At 35.2% G+C, this 14090-nt stretch overlaps 1 long non-coding RNA gene across 3 annotated transcripts in view; it reads right to left on the minus strand.

The window, feature by feature from the left end:
- Positions 1-14090, minus strand: part of LOC110257598 — an 803392-nt gene that overhangs the window by 690913 nt on the left and 98389 nt on the right. The gene's annotated exons all lie outside the window — the stretch shown is intronic.

Consider the following 14090-nt stretch of genomic DNA (forward strand, 5'->3'; position numbering starts at 1 on the left):
AAGAATAAACACCTCAGAATTCTTTCTGATTTGTCCCCAAATTGTAAACTCAGCTATGCATTTGACAAGCTGCATTGCTGATAACTGACACTGAAAAACTGCTGCATGAAAGCTGAGAAAAAGGAGCTTTGGCTCCATGCTCAAGTCATGGCATTATACTTAAGGATCAGTAGGTAAACAAGTCTGGAGTAAACAATCTGTTGCAAAATGCAAACCATTCAAAAGAAAACTAAACACTGTAACTATGCACTTTAACCTCTAATTCTTCAGTTTTATAGACGAGTTCTTTGCAACTGAAAAACAAAACTTTTCCCACTTTGCAAAATGGGAACAGGAAAAAAAAAAAAAAAGCTGCAAGAAAACATATATCTACTTACACTGGTTCTTTAGGAAGACTCCCTCCCTGAAATTGCAGCAGGCTTGAACCTATCCACCTACCTCTACCCCCCCGCCTGCCTCTGTCTTTCCCAGCTGGTAACTTCAACTCTCACTTTATACAATTTTTCTATTTTCTTCCAAAGATTTTAAACTTACAATTCCAAGAAAATAAAAGATATTTCCATGGGAATGCTAAAAACACCAACATTGCCCACTGGAGCACAGAAAAAGTTCTCAGAAAATTGCTTGCTGAGGCAGATTCAGAAGGATTATTCTGAGAACTGCCTTGCAAATTGAAAGAATGAAGCCTAAGTGACCTACATCAAATGGGATATTAAAATATGTTTAACATTTAAATCCAAATGCATGACCACTAATAGAAATAGAACCATGTCATCCTTGTTAAAAACATGAAAATCATTAGCAGATTTCATTGACTCCTCAATGACCCTATAAAAATAGTTCGAACCTAAAGAAGCAAATCTTATTTTGACCAGGCATTATCACTGATAAAACTCTTTTCTGAATGTATATTTATTATCTCAAGTGCACATGAAATTTTTTTCTTTCCCTATCCCTCTCCTCTCTTTTACTTCCTCTCTCATACTTTGTGTAAAGTCTAAAAGATTATTTTATAAAATTTCTTAAATGCCAACTAATCCATGAGCTGGCTAATCTGATTTAATGAAAAAAAATTACATATTTTCAGAGGGCGGTTTTATTATTTTTCAGTATAGAAAAATCTACTTCAAACTACAACAACAAAATTTAGACATGCAAAAATCTTTCTGAATGCTCTGTGAGGAGAGGTACTTAGAAACAGCTGGTAAAATTCTGATCTCTTCCACTGAAAGGAAATAATATGAGATTTGTAACCATGAACAAAACTCATGTTGCTTCTATTCAATCCCCAAGACTCAATATATGTTAGTGAAATTTCAGTTATTTTGATGTCATCATCTTAAAAAATGTATTACTGTTTCTCCCAGTCTTTAGGGGTTACACAATGTTTCTTGTATTTGGGGATGACAAATAACATAACTAACTATACATACCATTATAATTATACCCTCATTATATATAGTTTTAGTCATTTCTTCCGATGCTAGGGATGCCTGATATGTTTATATTTCTACATAGCAGTCCTCAAAATGAGAAATTTGGATAGGTTCATCCTAGAAATGCTGGTTGCCAGTAATTTAATGACAGTTAAGGTTTAAAGAACTGAAAGTCATCACTCTAAGAAATATACAATTGATTTAGAATGTCTTTAAATACATGGTGGGTATATTGGTCAAAAATTACACTCAACTGATAATAAAAGAGCCCTCTCAATATAGTGGCTTAAACATGATAGTGTTTATTTTCCTTTTGCATAAAATAATTCTCCATCCTTTGTATTTAGCTTCTATCCTGAAGTTTACCTTGTAGATACAAGATGGTTTTAGAGCTCCAACCATCATATCTATAGCTCAAGCAGGAGGAAAAACAAATTTAATTTTCTTAGCAGCTCCATCAGACTTTTCCCCCAGCTTTCTTTTGATAGAATTAACATTAAGCAATTAATTAATTTTAGGTGCACAACATATTGATTTGATATATGTATACACTGTGAAATGACTAGCACAATGTTTAGTTAATATATTCATTACCTCACATTATTACAATTTTATTGTTCTCATGTTAATATCTTTTAAGACATTCTCGTTAGAAACTTTGAAATACACAATATTCTCTTTTATTCTTTTTTTTTTTTTTTTTTTTTTTTTGGTCACACCCATGGCATCTAGAAGTTCCCAGCCCAGGGATCATATCTGAGCTGCAGCAGCAACCTACACCATAGTTGCAGCAACAATGGATCCTTATAGTTGCCCTTGGCTTGGGATTGAACCTGCACTGTCACAGAGATAAGGCTGGGTCCTTAACCTGCTATACCCTGGGAACTCCAACAATATAGTAGTCCTAACTATAGTCACCAAGTTGTACATTGCCTCACCAAAACTTATTAATCTTATAATTGGAAGCCATCAAACTCATTCCTATATTTCATGCAGACTATTTATGAAAAAGAAACTGAGGGAATTCCCTGGTGGCTCGGTAGGTTAAGGATCTGGTGTTGTCACTGCTGTCATTCCGATTACTGCTGTGGCGCAGGTTTGATCCCTGGTGCATGAACTTCCACAACCCTCAGGCAAGGCCAAAAAACAAAAAACAAAACAAAACAAAAAACCCTGCGAGTTATAGTTGCTTTTTACTGGGTACTGCCATTCCAAGCAATACTGAAGAAAGCAAGAATGGACAATTGGTTGGCAACTAGCAGCCTCTTTCATAGGATCTTACCAATTGTTATTGAGCTTTCTTGTGAACAAGATAAGGAAATAATTAGAAGCATGAGCTATTTCATTTACATTTACTTTAAGTGAATCTGTAGGTTTTCCTATCTGAAGCCCTTAAAATTAGGAAAACTTTTAGTAGATATGAAATATCTTTAACTTATTTCCTCCTACATTTAGTGTTAAATGCATATATTACACACACAAAACAGTTTCTACTTGTTAGATACTAAATAGCATATTAAGGCATATAAGGCAGGATGGAACAAGAAAAATAGCAATAAGCAATTATTTTTGGTAGATCAGAGGAAAAAATCTGTTTCGCTGAGGGAGTTTAAGAAAGCTTTGCAAAGAAAATGGACTTGGAGCTGAGTATTTATACATAAATTTAATAAATATCTTGAGAGTATATCTTCTTGGATGAGAAGTTGACCTATTAGATGATTTTAGTCTATTAAAAACGTCTCTTTTTAACCCTATCATTCCTCAATCTAATGTGATTATCTCTCCACTCCCACCATCCTAGTGATCTCACTAGTTCACTTTATTTCAACATACATTTATTGAAACACTTGAGGATTACTAAATAAAAAGTTCAATGGATATCTGTATTTATATACAATCTCTCTCTTCAACATGTGGTACTGTTAGTTATCTTGCATTTTTCTTTCATTCTATAATTATTTATTGAATGCTGAAAATTGTTGGGTCTCAGCAATAAGAACCCATTGCCCACCCCCAAAATCTATCATTTCTCTATCCAAAATTAAATAACCAAACTCGACATTTCTGTCATCTTGAATTTTTCCAACTACACTTTTTTTTTTTTTTTTTTTTTGTCTTTCTTTTCTAGGGCCGCACCTGTAGCATGTGGAGGTTCCCAGGCTAGGGGGCCAATAGGGCCAGAGCCACAGCAACGTGGGATCTGAGCTGTGTCTGCGACCTACACCACAGCTCATGGCAACACCGGATCCTTAACCCACTGAGCAAGGCTAGGGATCAAACATGCAACCTCATGGTTCCTAATTGGATTCGTTAACCACTGAGCCATGACAGGAATTCTAGACTACACTTTTTGAATCTTGGTAAAACTATTTCTTTACTTGGCTTCTGTTGTCTTACAATGGCTGACCAGTGGGATTGCCTGGGTTTAAGCTCTTCAATAATGCTTATATTTCAAGGATCAATAAAGAAGATCTATTAAGTTAGAATGAACAGAGTTTCTTACTAAAATGTAGAAGAGATTCTTTCGAAAAGAAAAGGAGGTCCAGAATTGACTATATTGATTACTGCAAGTAAGACTGGCATCAGTGATAACCTTTGTGAACTTTGAAACTGCAGCATGAGCAAAGACAAATATTTTAAAACTAGGATCAGATTTCTATGGATGATAAACTAAAGGTCTAGGGAATGCAAAATATGCTAATGCCTAAAAGTCAAGGGAATGCAGGAAATAAAGTCATGTACCTACTGGGCAGTTTGCTTAGATAGCAATAACAGTGTAATTTCCAGCCACCGTTTTGCTTTGTTGGTGCTCAGTGATTCATTGACTAAAATTCATGCCTGATTTGGGAATAGAAGGACAATGTTGTTTTTCTTTTTTTATATTTCTGCTGTGGGACATTTCAAGCACAGAAGATTTACTTGAAATTATTAATGATTATCAATCAAAGTGATATACCACATTAACAAAAAGGGTAACAATAACATGATCATCTCAATAGATGTAGAAAAAAGTATTTGACAAAATTCAACAATTCATGAAAAAAAAAATCTAAGCAAAGTTGGTATACAAGGAATAGATCTCAACATAATAAAGGCTATTTATGGAAATCCCACAATGTATATCATAGTAAAGATTAAAAAGCTGAAAGCTTTTCCTCTAAAATCAGGAAAAGACAAGGATGCCCTCTTTTGCCACTTCCATTCACTATAGTATTGGAAGTCATAGTGACAGCAATCGGACAAGAAAACAAAATAAAATGCATCCAAATTGGGAAGGAAGAAGTAAAACTGTCACTATATACTTATGACATGATACTATACATTGAAAACCATAAAAGCTCCACCGAAAAACTATTATAATAAACTGAGTAAAGTTGTAGAATATAAGAATATTAAAAAATCTAATGCTTTTCCATACACTAATAATGAACTATCAGAAAGAGAAAGCAAAACACCCATCTTGTTTAAGACCACATCAAAAAATAAAATACTCAGGAACAAACTTAACCAAGGAGGTGAAAGACCTATACTCTGAAAACCTCAAAACACTGATAAAGGAAATTGAAGAAGACTCAGTATTTTTTTATTGAACTTATGTAAGTTTTTGGCTTAGTTTTGTCCTGTTGCTTGGGTTCATATAGTAGGAATCATTTTATACATATAATTCATGTTCTTGCTGATCTTCTTTATCCATAAGTCATTAATACCTTTTCTCCAATTATCTTAAAATATTTAACATACTCTATTTTGTATTTTGGCCCTTATTTAAGGGTCTTATCCGAGGTATTTATTTACTTTTTTGAATTATAGTTTGATCTTATTTCCCAAATGATTTTATATTTTATTTTTAGTCTTCATGAGTTATGTCAAATTGCTTTAGAAACCTTCCTTTTCAACAAACATCTCCTTTATCTCACCTGTGTCTATCTAAATCTCATTGATTTATTTCCTCTTTTACAGCTTTCATTGTCTTAAATATTTTAGCTTATATTAAAAGACTTCCATCGTTTATACAAATCTTTGTTCTGATTATTATCTTCTAAAATTTTGGATGTCATTTAACTGTAACCCCTTAACACTGCTTATACTTTAGCAAGATGTTTCCTACACTACCAGCAGAGGAAGCTGGGCAGAATAGTTTTCTAATGTTTATAACTTTGGACTCTCCTATTAGTATAGTAAAAGATTAGAAAATACATTCTTGAGTGTTTGGGGACCCTGCCTCCTTTGCACCCTTGCTCCATTTTTTTTCCTATTTGTTTCTATGGTTTCTATCTTTTTCAGGGCAGATTCTAGTCTCAGTGGTATTTCCATATTGTAGGCCTTGGTACTGGGAAAGAGCATCTAGTTTGAGAGTTTGCTTGTCCAGTCCAACCTATAATAACTAACCTTTCAGTAGACCTTCTACAGTAATTCCTGAATACCTTGGAACCTTGGAATGTTTCTTCTCAGTTTAGACTACTTTCCTGAATTTGGCCCACTGAACTTCCCATGGTAACTGGGATAGATGCATAGGTTTCCCTGCTGTAAAGGTCATCAGAAGTCACTTTCATTTCCTCTGTTTCCTCCTACAAAACCATTAATACTCAATGGGACTTATTGCTCTTGGGGTTGGCTAACATGTTTATATTTTGGATTCTTGGGATTATAGCATAATTTTTTGTGGATGCTGAATATGTTATTTTTTTATTTTTATTTATTTTTTTTTAATTTTTGGCTGTGCCCACAACAAACCTGCACCATAGCAGTGACCTGATCCACAGCAGTGACAACACTGGATCCTTAACCCACTGAGCCACCAGGAAACACCTGAATATGTGTTTTTAAAATTTTGTTAGCCTAGTCCTGTGTTTTGTTTCTTTTTAATCAAGGCCAGGAGTCAAATACATACCAATGCTGATATGTCTTACTCAAAATGCTCTCAGTTTTTTCTTTTGTCTGTATATCTGCATGTATTTTAATGCTTGCCTCATCAACATGCCCATCTCATTTTTCACTCTTCTTAAATATCTTTCAAAATTTTCTTCTCACCAACATCTGAGTTTATGTTGATAGGAAGGCTTATTAGTATTGGAAAAGTTAACATTAAAAAAAAAGGAAGTTGTCACTTTGGTATCTACATTCACACCCTAACCATTTCTTCCATAGTATATATAATGTGTCAAAAGAGAAAGTATACAAGTGTATTTTCCCCCTTAGAGACAGAAAACATGGCAATGGAGAGAAATGCTATTTTTACACAATATCTAAGAGCAAATCAGGTAAGCAATTAAGTACACACCCGTGTCTTGATTCCCACTGTCCCTTATTGTGGAGCAACTGGCAGGCAGGACAAATTATGACTTTGTCAAACAAACTGCACTGTTAAAACTTCCATTATAATATAGTATATGTTTTATTTATTTGTTTATTTTTTAGGGCTGCACGTGCAGCATATGGAAGTTCCCAGGCTAGAGGTCAAATCAGAGCTTCAGCTGCTGGCCTACACCACAGCCACAGCAACGCAGGATCTGAGCCATGTCTGTGACCTACACCACAGCTCACTGCAACACCAGATTCTTAACCCACTGAGCAAGTCCAGGGATTGAACCCACATCGTCATGGATACTAGTTGGGTTAATTACTGCTGAAACACAATGGGAACTCCCTAGTATATGTTTTTAAATACGGAATATGTTCAGATTTTACTTCGTGTTAAAATTTCATCTGAAGGAGTCGGTCACAAAACATTAAATATTTCATTGCACTGTTAAAAATAACACAGTTGCTGCTAATATCCTCCCTAATATTTCACAATTTAATGTTACATCCAGAGTCTCCAAAGCCAGGCAAGAAAGGAGCAAAATGATTTCAAAAGCATGAGAAATAAAGTCCATTGAACATGGTTCATAAGCAGATAAGACATTTCCATTGTTGAAGACATTTTCTTGATTTATAGAACCATCATGAATGAGGGTCACAAAAGCACTTATTTTTACAGACCCCCTTGCAAGAAAGGTTACGGCTTATATAAAGCAGTTCAGAATGCTGTTAGTCTGCGGAAAGGGAAACATGTTTCACACACTGATACCTTTGTCATCTCTCCCAGCAGTGTTTCTCCCCTGCTCATTATCTATGTTTTGTATGTTCTGTAAGTTGACCTCATCTCCTCACTATCATGCACTCTCCATAGGCACTAGGGCATCTCAGAGGTGCCGAGGCTTATCATTTAATCAAATTAACAAGTACAATGTTAGTGGATTTTACTTGCATTATTAAGACAAATTGCTGGGAAATCTTTTACACTCAGGGATCAAAATACAGGCAAATTTTTGGTCAGGATCCTAGCTATAGTTCATCTAGATCAGATGAGAAGGACACACATCTGAGATTCTATAGCACATACTATTTTGGTGTTTCTATGTGATTTCCCATACTGGTTTAGAAAATTAAACATCCTATCATCTCTAATGAGAACAGGAATGAAGTCTCTAGGAATATTCATAAAATATATGACTAGAAATACTTCATTGGGTTCCATTAAATATTACCCTGGAATAATTCTTTAATCACTTACCATCCTTAAACAAGAAGTATAAGTACAGATGACCATATTTATTTACTTATTTATTTTTAATGGTTTTTATTTTTTTCCATTATAGCTGGTTTACAGTGTCCTGTCAATTTTCTACTGTACAGCAAGGTGACCCAGTCACATATACATGTATACATTCTTTTTTCTCACATTATCATGCTCCATCATAATTGACTAGATATAGTTCCCAGTGCTATACAGCAGGATCTCATTGCTTATGTATTCCAAAGGCAATAGTTTGCATCTATTAACCCCAAACTCCCAGTCCATCCCACTCCTTCCCCCTTGGCAACCAAAAGTCAGTTCTCCATGTCCATGATTTTCTTTTCAATGGAAATGTTCATTGTGCTGTATATCAGATCCTAGGTATAAGTGATATCATATGGTATTTGCAGATGACTATATTTAATAATAACCCACCAACATAGCCAGATTGGCATTAAAAAACAAAGTCAGAATGTATAACAGGTAGCATCATTTGATTTACATGCTTACAAAATACTTCAAAATATTCCCCAACTGCTGCATTAAAACAAACTTGTAAGATAATGGAAAGAATTAGTATCCATTCCACACAGATGTGGAAACTGAGGCACTGAAGAGTTACTTTAAGACCTTCAAAATAATCAGTTAGATGAGAATGCAGCTCTGGTTTGTCCCCCCACCCGTCACGTTAACTGATATAAGCAATCATTGTGATGACAAACACTGAAGAGAAAGGCGTGTATCTTGGGCTTTCAGGACTCAGCAGGGGTCTGTGCCCTTCTGCCCATCTAAATGAAATCTGTTGCCTTTGTCTCTTTTTAATATTATCCATGAATCCCTGATGTTTTCTGATTGCATCATGATGAGTTGTTAAATGAAATAATCCATTCTCCTTTTCTTTTCCTGAGAACAACATTTTATGAGTCTAGAGAATTAGAAAGCATTTTGCAACTGAATGTTTTGGCAGACAGAGGAGTGGAAAGGGAGTAAATTGCCTAATCAGAGGAACAGAGGCTTGCAGGCTCAACACTAAAGTTTTAATGACAGGGTCTCACTGGGGTCACTGATCTGGTTATAGGCTGTTTTGCTAACCTACTGCGCAACCTACCTTTAACTCCGAATCAGTGAAACTGAGAATCATGTTCTGAGGGATTCTTTTGTTAGCTTCTTTTCCAGCTGCCCAAGCTGGAAGACCTGATATAGTAGACATTCTTCTACCACCCTGCTCAGAAATCTGTACGCGAAATAAGAGTGCCAGGCCAAGTCACATGTTCCATGGGCATAAGCATGAGCTTTTCATGAGATTGCCTCTTCTGTCTTTTCTTTTAGACATTTATCCAAACTCCACCAATGTTAAAGCACATAAATGAAGGTAATAAAATTTCTCTGTTACCAGTTGTTGTTTTCATTTGCATGAGATTCAGGAAAGGGTCAACTTTAGGAAAAGATCGGAGAGAAAAGGTCATGTGCTATGACTGAAAAGTAACATATAAATAGCATCTCTATCTATTGCTTCTGGTGAAGTTAAGGCTTTATGTGACGAGAAGGCAGGATGACCATCCTGGTCCACTCACATACTGAGAAATATGTGCTTTCACTGCTTAAAGTTAGAGGCCAAACAGCAGTAAGCAGAGGTGCTTGCACATAACACAGTGTACATACTTTATGGCAGACTGATTAGCCCTAGAAATAAAATTATGAGCATGGGGACAGGGAGGTGAAATAAGACCATTTTAAGAGCAGAAAATTGATTGAAATAATTCAAAGTTAATAAAGATGAAGTTTTGCATTTCTATTTTTCCTTAGTTGCATTTTCTTTCATCTTTTTTTTTTTAATTTTCAAGAATACATTTAGGTTATAACTAAAACATAACCAAGACTTCACTGGGCATTATATGGGCTAGTTATGACATAACCACACATGCTGTATAGCAGATTATGGCATAAAATCTCCTAGTTCAGTACAGCTGTATTGGTTTCCAAGGACCCACTATGGATTCTACTTTATTCTTTTTTTTTCCAGGCTATGCCCTTGATATTTCCAATCATCAAGGCCTGATGGTTTAATAATCATGAGTTACTTTCCTCTCAACCACTATGCCGACTCTATCAAAATTTACCCACCATGCTGTAGAATTACTCTCTTCAGAGTGATGACAGGTTACTCTGAGAACCATTTCTGTCTTAAAGAGGAAAGACTATGGCCAACATCTTACTTTGTCGCAGGCATGATTTCTCCTCTTGTGTCAGTGATGTGCAATCTAGGTCATGCAAAGCCCTGGAAATGCATGAAGACTTGTAGGCAGCCATGGGATTATTAAAGTTATTCAAAACTAATACATCTAAAAAGGACCCTGAAGTTAGGCTTCATGCCATTTCTACTTTTTTACTCCTTTTGTAATGGTCTTTCCTCCATTCTACAAAAATAAAAGAAAACTAGAAAGAAGACACACACACACAAAGAGAGAAGGAGGGATGGAGAGAGGGAGGGAAAAAGAGCAACAGAGAGACAGAGAGAGAGAAAGAGAAGTATCTCCTAATTTTATATCAAAAGTTTTTCTACAGATACTCATTCATTTTCTTCTGTGATGTCACAAAACATAAGATATAGCAGAACAGTTAAATTCTTGAACTTTGGGGTTATACTTGGGTTCTAATATCACTCATTCACCTATAAATTGTAATTTTATGCTAGTCACACAAGCTAGAAATGTGCAAACAACATCACATGAAAGATCACCAAGGAGAAAAGGTAACAATATTTTTAGGATAATTAATCTTGAGATCTCCAAGTTCCTGCTCTCTTTTCTAAAACTGATTTGCTAGCAAAAACACTAAAATCAGGATGCTATTCAATTTCTCCTTTCTAACATTTCACATGTATTTCTCCTGAGGGAGAACCCTGTGTGTGAAAAACAAATGGAGCATTGGTAAGAAATATTAAGAGCAATGAATCCCTTTATCATCTGGGGTACAACCTAGTCAAGAAAAATTTGAGTCTTATCCATATACTCCTCTTAGAATTAGAATTCAGAAGCAAGATGGTTGTTTATTTAAACTGAAAAATAAAGTTAGACTTTTTCTTATAAGAAAAAAAATTTAATTTGATTAGTTTGACAATGAGGATTTTTGTTTTTTTCTGATTAGGACTAATGGTAGATATTTTCCATAAACTGAATGAGCTAAGTTAGCAATTCCAACTTTTCTGAGTGTATCAGGTTAAACAAGGTGCCTCTAATTTAAAGAGTAAAATTTATTACTTTTTTTGTTTTGTTTCCCTATCTTTTTATTATTTTTTAATAGTTACTTAACCAATACAATTTTTTTTCTACTATATAGCATGGTGACCCAGTTACACGTACATGTACACATTCTATTTTCACACATTATCATCCTCCAACATAAGTGACCAGACATGGTTCCCAGTGCTACACAGAAGGATCTCATTACTAATCCATTCCAAAGGCAATAGTTTGCATCTATTAACCCCAAGCTCCTCAACCATCCCACTCGCTCCCCCTTCCCCTTGGCAATCACAAGTCTATTCTCCAAATCCATGAGTTTCTTTTCTGTGGAAAGTTTCCTTTGTGCTGTATATTAGATTCCAGATATAAGTGATATCATACGGTATTTGTCTTTCTCTTTCTGATTTACTTCACTCAGCATGAGAGTCTCTAGTTCCATCCATGTTGCTGCAAATGGCATTATGTCCTTCTTTTTATGGCTGAGTAGTATTCCATTGTGTATTATACCGCATCTTCCTAATCCAGTCATCTATCCATGGACATTTGGGTTGTTTCCATGTCTTGGCTATTGTGAATAGCGCTGCAATGAACAGGCGGGTGCATGTGTCTCTTTTAAGTAGAGTTTTGTCTAGATATATGCCCAAGAATGGGATTGCTGGGTCATATGGTAGTTCTATGTATAGATTTCTAAGGTACCTCCACACTGTTCTCCAGAGTGGTTGTATCAGTTTACATTCCCACCAACAGTGCGGGAGGGTTCCCTTTTCTCCACACCCCCTCCAGCATTTGTTATTTGTGGACTTATTAATGATAGCCATTCTGACGGGTGTGAGGTGGTCTCATGGTAGTTTTGATTTGCATTTCTCTAATAATCAGGGCTGTTGCACATTTTTTCATGTGCTTGTTGGTCATCTGTATATCTTCCTTGGAAAAAATGTCTCCTCAGGTCCTTTGCCCATTTTTCAATTGGGTGGTTGGCTTTATTGCTGTTGAGTTGTATAAGTTGTTTATATATTTTAGAGATTAAGCCCTTGTCCATTGTATCATTTGAAATTATTTTCTCCCATTCTGTAAGCTGTATTTTTGGTTTCTTTTTGGTTTCCTTTGCTGTGCAAAAGCTTGTCCATTTGATTAGGTCCCATTGGTTTATTTTTGCTCTTATTTCTGTTGCTTTGGGAGACTGGCCTGAGAAAACATTTGTAAGGTTGATGTCAGAGAATGTTTTGCCTATGTTCTCTTCCAGGAGTTTGATGGTGTCTTGTCTTATATTTAAGTCTTTCAGCCATTTTGAATTTATTTTCATGCATGGTGTGAGGGTGTGTTCTAGTTTCACTGATTTACATGCAGCTGTCCAGGTTTCCCAGAAATGCTTGCTGAAAAGACTGTCTTTTTTCCATTTTATGTTCTTGCTTCCTTTGTCAAAGATTAATTGACTTTAGGTGTCTGGGTTTATTTCTGGGTTCTCTATTCTGCTCCATTGGTCTGTAGGTCTGTTTTGGTACCAGTACCACACTGCCTTGATGACCGTGGCTTTGTAATATTGCCTGAAGTCTGGGAGAGAGATGCCTCCTGCTTGGTTTTTGTTTCTCAGAATTGCTTTGGCAATTCTGGGTCTTTGTGGTTCCATACAAATTTTTGGATTGTTTGTTCTAGTTCTGTGAAAAATGTCATGGGTAATTTGACAGGGATTGCACTGAATCTGTAGATTGCTTTGGGTAGTATGGACATTTTTACAATATTAATTTTTCCAATCCAGGGGCATCGAATATCTTTCCATTTCTTTACATCTTCTTTAATTTCCTTTATTAATGTTTTATAGTTCTCAGAATGTAAGTCCTTCACCTCCTTGGTCATGTGAATTCCCAGGTATTTGATTGTTGGGGTAGATTTTAAAAGGTATTGTATTTCTGTATTCCTTTTGTAATATTTCATTGTTAGTATACAGAAATGCGACTGATTTCTGAAATGTTAATCTTATATCCTGCTACTTTTCTGAATTTGTTACCAGTTCAATAGTTTTTGGGTTGAGTTTAAGGAGTAAAATTTAAATTAAGGTGCTAGAGTTGCTGTTGTGACTCAGGGTGTTATAAACCTGACTAGTATCCATGAGGATGCAGGTTCAATCCCTGGCCTTGCTCAATGGGTTAAGGATCCAGCGTTGCCGTGAGCTATGGTGTAGTTTGCAGGTGCAGCTTGGATTCTGTATGGCTGTGGCTGTGGCAGAGGTCAATAGCTGCAGATCAACTTTGACCCCAGCATGGGAACTTCCATATGTCACAGGTGCAGCCCTAAAAAGACAAAATAAATAAATTAAATAAATTAAATTAAAAAAAATTCTCCAGAGTACATGAAATTTAGATGAGGTTAAAGATCAAAAGACATGATATAAAACTGCTAAGTATTAAGGAAAAGCTTGCTAATGTAATTATTAACTAGCTGGTTGTGAATATTAAAGTTTCATGATATTTAGATTCTACTGATGTTTTACATGTTTTACATGTTTTTATATGCATAGAAAAAGATATTTTAAAGATATGTATATATATATATATATATATATAACTGATTCACTTTGCTGTACACTTGAAACTAATACAACATTGTAAATTAACTATACCTTGATTAAAAAATTATAATGAAATGTTATTTGTTATTTATTTAAAATGTTTATTTTAAAATGTACAAAGGGGCACATACGTATTTTCAAAATACTCCTTGGGATACACATCCCAAAACTTGAAGACCACTGATCTAAGTAATGTGCATTTTCATAAAAGCCTTCTGAGCTTCTAAAGAGTTAATTCCCCTACTAGTCTCTCGTATTTATCTTTGAATCCTTAGCAACTAATA

This window comes from Sus scrofa, chromosome 18, assembly GCF_000003025.6.
Source record: "Sus scrofa isolate TJ Tabasco breed Duroc chromosome 18, Sscrofa11.1, whole genome shotgun sequence".
Lineage (NCBI taxonomy): Eukaryota > Metazoa > Chordata > Mammalia > Artiodactyla > Suidae > Sus > Sus scrofa.